General features: G+C 47.3%; 1 pseudogene; it reads right to left on the bottom strand.

Moving 5' to 3' along the window:
• Nucleotides 1-4,972: 4,972 nt before the first annotated feature.
• LOC129251866 (large subunit ribosomal RNA) overlaps nt 4,973-7,500 on the bottom strand; it is a 2,770-nt pseudogene continuing 242 nt past the window's right edge.

Genomic DNA, 7,500 nt, shown 5'->3' with positions numbered 1-7,500 from the left:
CGCACCTAACAACACCTGCAATGCATCCGTACTCACTGTACGGCATACAGGCATGCAGGCAAGCATCATAATGCGCTGGCACGCCATCAGATGACGTTTGCCAACCGACTTTAAAGCCGATTCGTACCATACAGCGGCACCATAAGTGGCACAGGCCACGAATAGGCCCCGATATACGGTGCGAACCGCACGCCGGCTAAGGCCCCAGTCAAATCTGACCACGCGCCGAACTTGCCCAACAGTTGCCTGCAGCCGCTCCCTCAACAACACTAAGTGTGGAGTAAAACACATCCTTTCACTCATAGCTAACCCCAGGTATTTGACTTGCGTCACATACCTAATCCCTATCCCATTCAAACGTACAATCGGTGGACGACTCGGGGACAATCTGCCCTTAAGCAGCATTGTCACCGTTTTGTCCATCGATATGTCCACTCCCACATCTACCCCCCAATTGTGGGTAAATGTAAGGAGCTGCCCCCCCACTCGCTCTAGTTCCTCACGCGAACGACCCTCAACCAAAATGAGAAGGTCGTCCGCATACGCACAGTGTTTACAGAGTGGCTCTAACTGCCGAAGCAGGGAGTCCATCATGAGGTTCCAAATGAAGGGACCACAGACGGATCCCTGCGGACAGCCTCGCTCCACCCCAATCTCCACACTCCCGCCCACTCCTACCATGGATGCTTTTCTGTCCGAAAAATAACTCCGCCATAGAGTAATTTCCGGACAGCCAAGCTCCTCTAATCTCTGCAACACACGATCCCAGCGCAAGTAATCAAATGCCCCCTTAAAGTCAATAAATATGCCAAGGACATATTTATTGACGTTTTCCCTAACTACACTCTGAACATACAACCACGCATCCTCTATACCACGTCTTTTCCTAAACCCATACTGCCTATCCGACCTAACACCCCGAGTTAGCTCCTGAAGCCGCTCAACCATAACCCTTTCCAGCACTTTTCCAAGTACTGGAAGGAGGCTGATACCACGATAAGATCGAGGATCGCTCCTGATCTTATCGGGCGACTTCAAGAGTGCAACGACCCTAGCAATTTTCCACTCGCGTGGAAAATATCCCTCCCATATGCATTTATCATAAATGGCCTCCAAATATTCCGGAATGAACTTCCACAAGCATTTGCACATCTCTCCGTTCAAACCATCGAAACCTGGAGACCTTTTAGACCTGACCAGGCCAAATGCATAATCCAACTCCTCAGCTTCTATTGGAGGGACAGGCACCTCTTGTGCAGGAGGAACCTGAACCTCAGCCCTGGGAAAAAACTCGCCTAACAGAACATTGGCACACTCTCTCCACGTCGATAATACAGTATCACCTACGCGAAGAGAGCTAGCCATCTCATTTCGACGACCCCGACAGATCCTATAGACCTGTCCCCAAGGGTCGTCCCTATTTTCCCCCACAAATCTCCTCCACTCTTCCTCCTTCACTCTCACAAGCATCTTCTTATACTCTTTCATCCCTACGCTAAATTGATACTTGAGCTGAGACAGATTCTCCGAATTGGTCCGCCTGCCGCGTTGAAACAAACGCCTCAAGCGTCGGACAGACCTCCTCTTTGAATTTAACTCACTCGTCCACCATTTCACACCTTTCATTCTCACAGCCCTAGCTTTCCTAAACAATAAGTCATTCACACCCCAGACACATTCATATAGACGAGCAATTTGCTCGTCAACCCCCAATTCCTCAAACTCCCTAAGCGGTATATCCAATACCGCTTCCCTAACAGTATGTCCATATCGGTTCCAGTCGGTACACGAGGTACGCCATCGCCTCAATGGACTCCCCCCTTCTAGCTGCGGGGTACGGGGAGTAACCATAATTTGTATTAAATTATGGTCACTAATTCCCCAACCCCCCCTAACACTCCATTTACACTCGAACCTACCCGCTGCTGCGTCATTCATGAGCGTCACGTCAATGTCACTCACACCTCTAGGCCCCTCAAACGTATACCATACGCTTGGTTCGTTTGCTACAAGAAGGTTATTCGCCACAACCCACTCGCTCATAACCTCACCCCGAGTGTGGCTCCGATATCCAGCAGTATGCCTGGATACCTTGCTGAACCACATCGGGGAGGTAGCATTCGCGTCAAGACACACGATGGCAGGAATGCTACTCTCAAGTAGTAGCACCGCATCAATGTATCTTAAGTAGGGCTCTAGAGGCTCGTCAGACTTGCAGTACAAGCTGACGACATTCATTCTGCCGAATTCCCCCTCGACACACACACATACTCCCCACTGTGATGAGTCAACTACTACACAAGAGTAGCTTGGCTCACACACAGCTACTGCGGCCTTGACTCCAAGGTCCGTAAAGACCCTGAAGCCCCCAGGAAGGCCTCTCACCACCCCATTGGTGGAGTATGGTTCCTGGAGCAAAGCAATGCCGCAGCCCCCCTCCGACATACACGCCCCCAATTCACACATCACGGCATATGACCCCTGACAGTTCAGTTGATATAGTTCAACCATCAATGTCTAGCGTTCGCACGGGCAACAATGGCACAGTACACCGGGCAGACAGTGGACATCATCAGATGTCCGGCTGGCTTGCCCTTAAATGCACAGTTGCGACAATGCGGGGCATTGCCACAACCTGCACTCCTGTGTCCTTCTTGCCCGCACCTACGGCAGACATCCTTCTTGGCTCTGCATTCTGCCACCCTGTGGTCAAACCCCATGCATCGGAAGCAGCCGGGCGTCAGTTGGTCTGGCCGTACCCGGAAGGAAAACCACTTTATGTAGCAACGACCTGCTTCCAGGAGGGCGGACATTAGCATGTCCGTTCCCTCAAGGACAACATTCGTCACCCCATCGGGGCTGACCTTCCAAGGACGGCTGATCATCCTCACGTCCTTCTCACGGCACCCAGGGCTGAACTCCTTGAGGTTCAACCGGAACAACTCTCCCATGAAGTCCTCAGGGGAGATCTCCGTGTGGACCCCCTGGACCACAACCCTAGGCCCCAGCTTCCGGCGTATGCTCACATCGAGCCCCACTTCAGAAAACTTGGCATTTTTTGCCAAGTTATCCCTCTCGGCAACGGATGGGGTGCGAATAATCGCACCTCCATCCTTCAACGGGCGCACCTCGTGCACCCTAACCCCCATGGAAGGCCCTACCTCCTTCACCACTTTCTTAATCACCTCCTTGGAAGTAGTGGGGGTTTTACCCCTCACTACGACCGACCAGGTCTCAACTGGCTTGGGCACCGGCAACGCAGGCAACACAGGCGCAGGCGCCTGAGGTGCCGGCATCATCGCTGCACCAGCCAGCGCAGCTCCAGCCGTCCTCCGAGGTGCTTCCTCCCTACTTGTCTTTGTGGCTTCTAACCGCCCACGAAGATGGGCGATCTCCGCCACCATCTCCACAAAAAGCTCCTCGAACTCCAAGGAGTATCCCAGGAGGTCCTTAGCTAAACTCTTCGGGACGCCGTCCATGTCTATGACGGCTCCACTAAAGGCCGTCACAATGGACTTGAAGCGCCCCATAAACTGCACCCCAACTTTCTTGCGTTCGGCATCCCCACCGATCGCACCCAAACCTTTCAGGGAAGCACCCAATTCCCCACGGATTTCCTCCAAACGCTTCCCTGCGGGACCTAATTTTTCCCCCGTCTTCCGCCCCTTGCGCCCACTCCCAATCTTTCCGCTTTCGGAACCACCCTCGCTTCCACTCACCTTTTCAGGTACCTTTAAAGATACCTTCTCCACCGGAACCGCTGCACCTCCAGCGGTCTTCTTCTTAGAACGGGGAGGAGACCGCAAGATCACCTCCTCCTCTCCGGACGTCGTCTCGTCCATTGCCGACGATGGCACCGCCGACCCGCTTGGAAGAGAGGTGTTCGCCCTCTTCCTCAACCCTTCTGATTTGGGCATTGCCCAACTCTCCACCACTAAGGTTGCCGAGTTCGCCGTATAAAGGCCTCCCGAGCAACAACAAAAACTGGGTCCCTTTTGGGCGACGGCAACTACTGCACGGCAGGAATGAGCCCCGCACAGGTACGCACACAGCGGCTGCACCTATCGGCGAGCCAAAGCAAAGCGCGAGGGCGTAGCCCACAGTGCCAACCAAAGGTCTGGCAAAGGCCACCACCAATGCCTTGCCGGACGGAACACTGTTCCCCGAACAAGGACGGGTCGACCAAGGTGGAGCTAACGCCGAGCTCGACCGCAGGCAAAACGCAGCACGCTCTGTTCGCGGCACCTGCACAAAGTATTCAACCTTGGCGCAGCACTTAACCCACGCACAAAAGGGGACGCCCTTTTTACTGTTGCCAAATATGGCAATATAGCGGCACGACAGACCTAGTGTACGCCCGCACTGTACACCCACACCGAATGTAACGGCACGCGCCAAACGACCACGCCAGAAATTAGCGGCACACAGAAATTGTAAACACCTTGGTATAGCGGCACTCACTTGAGCGTCCCACAATATACCAACAAGGTACACTTGTACACAAAGTACAGCCACGCGAACAGTGGCGTCACCAGCACAAACCGTAGTCACCTGAGCAATTGCTCGTAAACAATGCACCGCTATGGTACAGCTACGCACAACACACCACGCCGAAAAACAACGGCACGCCCGCAAAAGTTGTAAACAACTTAATGGAAAATTTCCAACGCTGTATCTAGCGGCACTCACACGCACGCACAATGTGTCTATAGCACGGAGTATATTGGCACTCACTGGAGTGTCCAACAAAACTACCGTACGGCACTTAATCACTCGTAAACAGTGTACAGCTACTACAAAGTAGCGTCACTCGCACAACGGCACTTTCAATCACAATTAATTGTAAACACTGTACCGCTATGGTACAGCCACAACAATATTAGCGTCACTCGCACAACTGTAATACACCGGTTATCACACACGAATATAAACGCAAAAGAAATCGCAAAAATCGCTAATCACCACTTAGCACACGACACGTCCGCACTATTCAACAGTCAAACTGAGAATGAGTAGATAGGGACAGTAGGAATCTCGTTAATCCATTCATGCGCGTCACTAATTAGATGACGAGGCATTTGGCTACCTTAAGAGAGTCATAGTTACTCCCGCCGTTTACCCGCGCTTACTTGAATTTCTTCACTTTGACATTCAGAGCACTGGGCAGAAATCACATTGTGTCAACACCCGTTAGGGCCATCACAATGCTTTGTTTTAATTAGACAGTCGGATTCCCCAAGTCCGTGCCAGTTCTGAATTGATTGTTAATTGATAATCGTTATAATTTAAAAGGAATATATATCGAATGATATAATTCCTTAAAAATTTTAGCAAGAAAGTTCCACAATTGGCTACGTAACTACTATCCGGGGAACAAGAATCGTAATTCTCTATTTACCCAGAACGAGTACATAAACCATGGTATTGCTTCCCAATCAAGCCCGACTATCTCAATCTTCAGAGCCAATCCTTATCCCGAAGTTACGGATCTAATTTGCCGACTTCCCTTACCTACATTATTCTATCGACTAGAGACTCTTCACCTTGGAGACCAGCTGCGGATATTGGTACGGCCTGTTGAGAAGTTTGCGTGACCCCACCATAAATTTTCAAGGTCCGAGGAGAAAATATCGACACAACAGTAAATGTCATGCTCTTCTAGTCCATCTACCATATCTCTCTTCGAAAGACTTCCATGGTAGTACGACTATAAAACAGAAAAGAAAACTCTTCCGATATCTCTCGACGGCTTCTTTATGGTCGTTCCTGTTGCCAGGATGAGCACAAGGCCCATTTTTAATAACAAACGGATACTCAACAGGTTACGGAATTGGAACCGTATTCCCTTTCGTTCAAAATAATTCAAGTATTTTAATTATTTTTAAATATATTTTTATTAATATTTTTTTTTATTAAAAACTTGAAAATTTTCGGCTTTCGCCTTGAACTTAGGACCGACTAACTCGTGATCAACCACTGTTCACACGAAACCCTTCTCCACTTCAGTCCTCCAAGGTCTCATTCGATTATTTGCTACTACCACCAAGATCTGTACCAATAGCGGCTCCATGCAGGCTTACGCCAAACACTTCTAAGCACACTATTGTACCCTCCTACTCACTAAAGTTTCAAAATTTATAAATCAATCGAAATTGTTTTATAAATCATCTACTTTAGCGGTAATGTATAGGTATACAACTTAAGCGCCATCCATTTTAAGGGCTAGTTGCTTCGGCAGGTGAGTTGTTACACACTCCTTAGCGGATTACGACTTCCATGTCCACCGTCCTGCTGTTTTAAGCAACCAACGCCTTTCATGGTATCTGCATGAGTTGTTAATTTAGGCACCGTAACATTACGTTTGGTTCATCCCACAGCGCCAGTTCTGCTTACCAAAAGTGGCCCACTGGGCACATTATATCATAACCTCAACCTTCATATCAAGAAAGGTGAGGTTCTTACCCATTTAAAGTTTGAGAATAGGTTAAAATCGTTTCGACCCTAAGGCCTCTAATCATTCGCTTTACCAGATAAGATTATTTTATATAATTTTTAAATGCACCAGCTATCCTGAGGGAAACTTCGGAGGGAACCAGCTACTAGATGGTTCGATTGGTCTTTCGCCCCTATACTCAATTCTGACAATCGATTTGCACGTCAGAACTGTTTCGGTCTTCCATCAGGGTTTCCCCTGACTTCAACCTGATCAAGTATAGTTCACCATCTTTCGGGTCACAGCATATATGCTCAAGGTACGCTCCAGTTAGAGGTATAAATAATAATAAATTATCATTATACATAACTATATGGAACGCCCCGGGATTGAATTAATTGACTATTTATTAAAAAATAGACTAAAAATTAATCCCATTATATTTAAGTTAAGTTAATTATGCCATTAAGTTTAATATAACTCAATGACTTGCACATATGTTAGACTCCTTGGTCCGTGTTTCAAGACGGGTCCCGAAGGTATCCTGAATCTTTCGCATTGTTAATCATATAAATGCATACAAATAAATATTAATATCATAGATATTAAATTTTTTGTAAAATTCAAAAAATGAATTTTAGCATTATATATAATAAAATCTATCAACACTTTATCAAATCATTAGTATTTATTTTATGTTAATATGCTTAAAAAGCAAATTAATTTAAATAAACTTAATATCACCAATGATCTTTTGATAAATACTTTATTATGTTAATAGATTACAATGTCCTTATATGAAAAAAATGCACATTATTTTTTTAATTATTTAATGATGAATTTTTCATAATGGATATTCAGGTTCATCGGGCTTAACCTCTAAGCAGTTTCACGTACTATTTAACTCTCTATTCAGAGTTCTTTTCAACTTTCCCTCACGGTACTTGTTTACTATCGGTCTCATGGTTATATTTAGTTTTAGATGGAGTTTACCACCCACTTAGTGCTGCACTATCAAGCAACACGACTCTTTGGAAATATCTTTCTAGTAATCATTAACGTTATAC

The sequence above is a fragment of the Anastrepha obliqua genome, unplaced genomic scaffold (assembly GCF_027943255.1).
Source record: "Anastrepha obliqua isolate idAnaObli1 unplaced genomic scaffold, idAnaObli1_1.0 ptg000097l, whole genome shotgun sequence".
Lineage (NCBI taxonomy): Eukaryota > Metazoa > Arthropoda > Insecta > Diptera > Tephritidae > Anastrepha > Anastrepha obliqua.
Note: the sequence above shows the minus strand (reverse complement) of the source record. Positions and strands in the feature narration are given on the sequence as shown.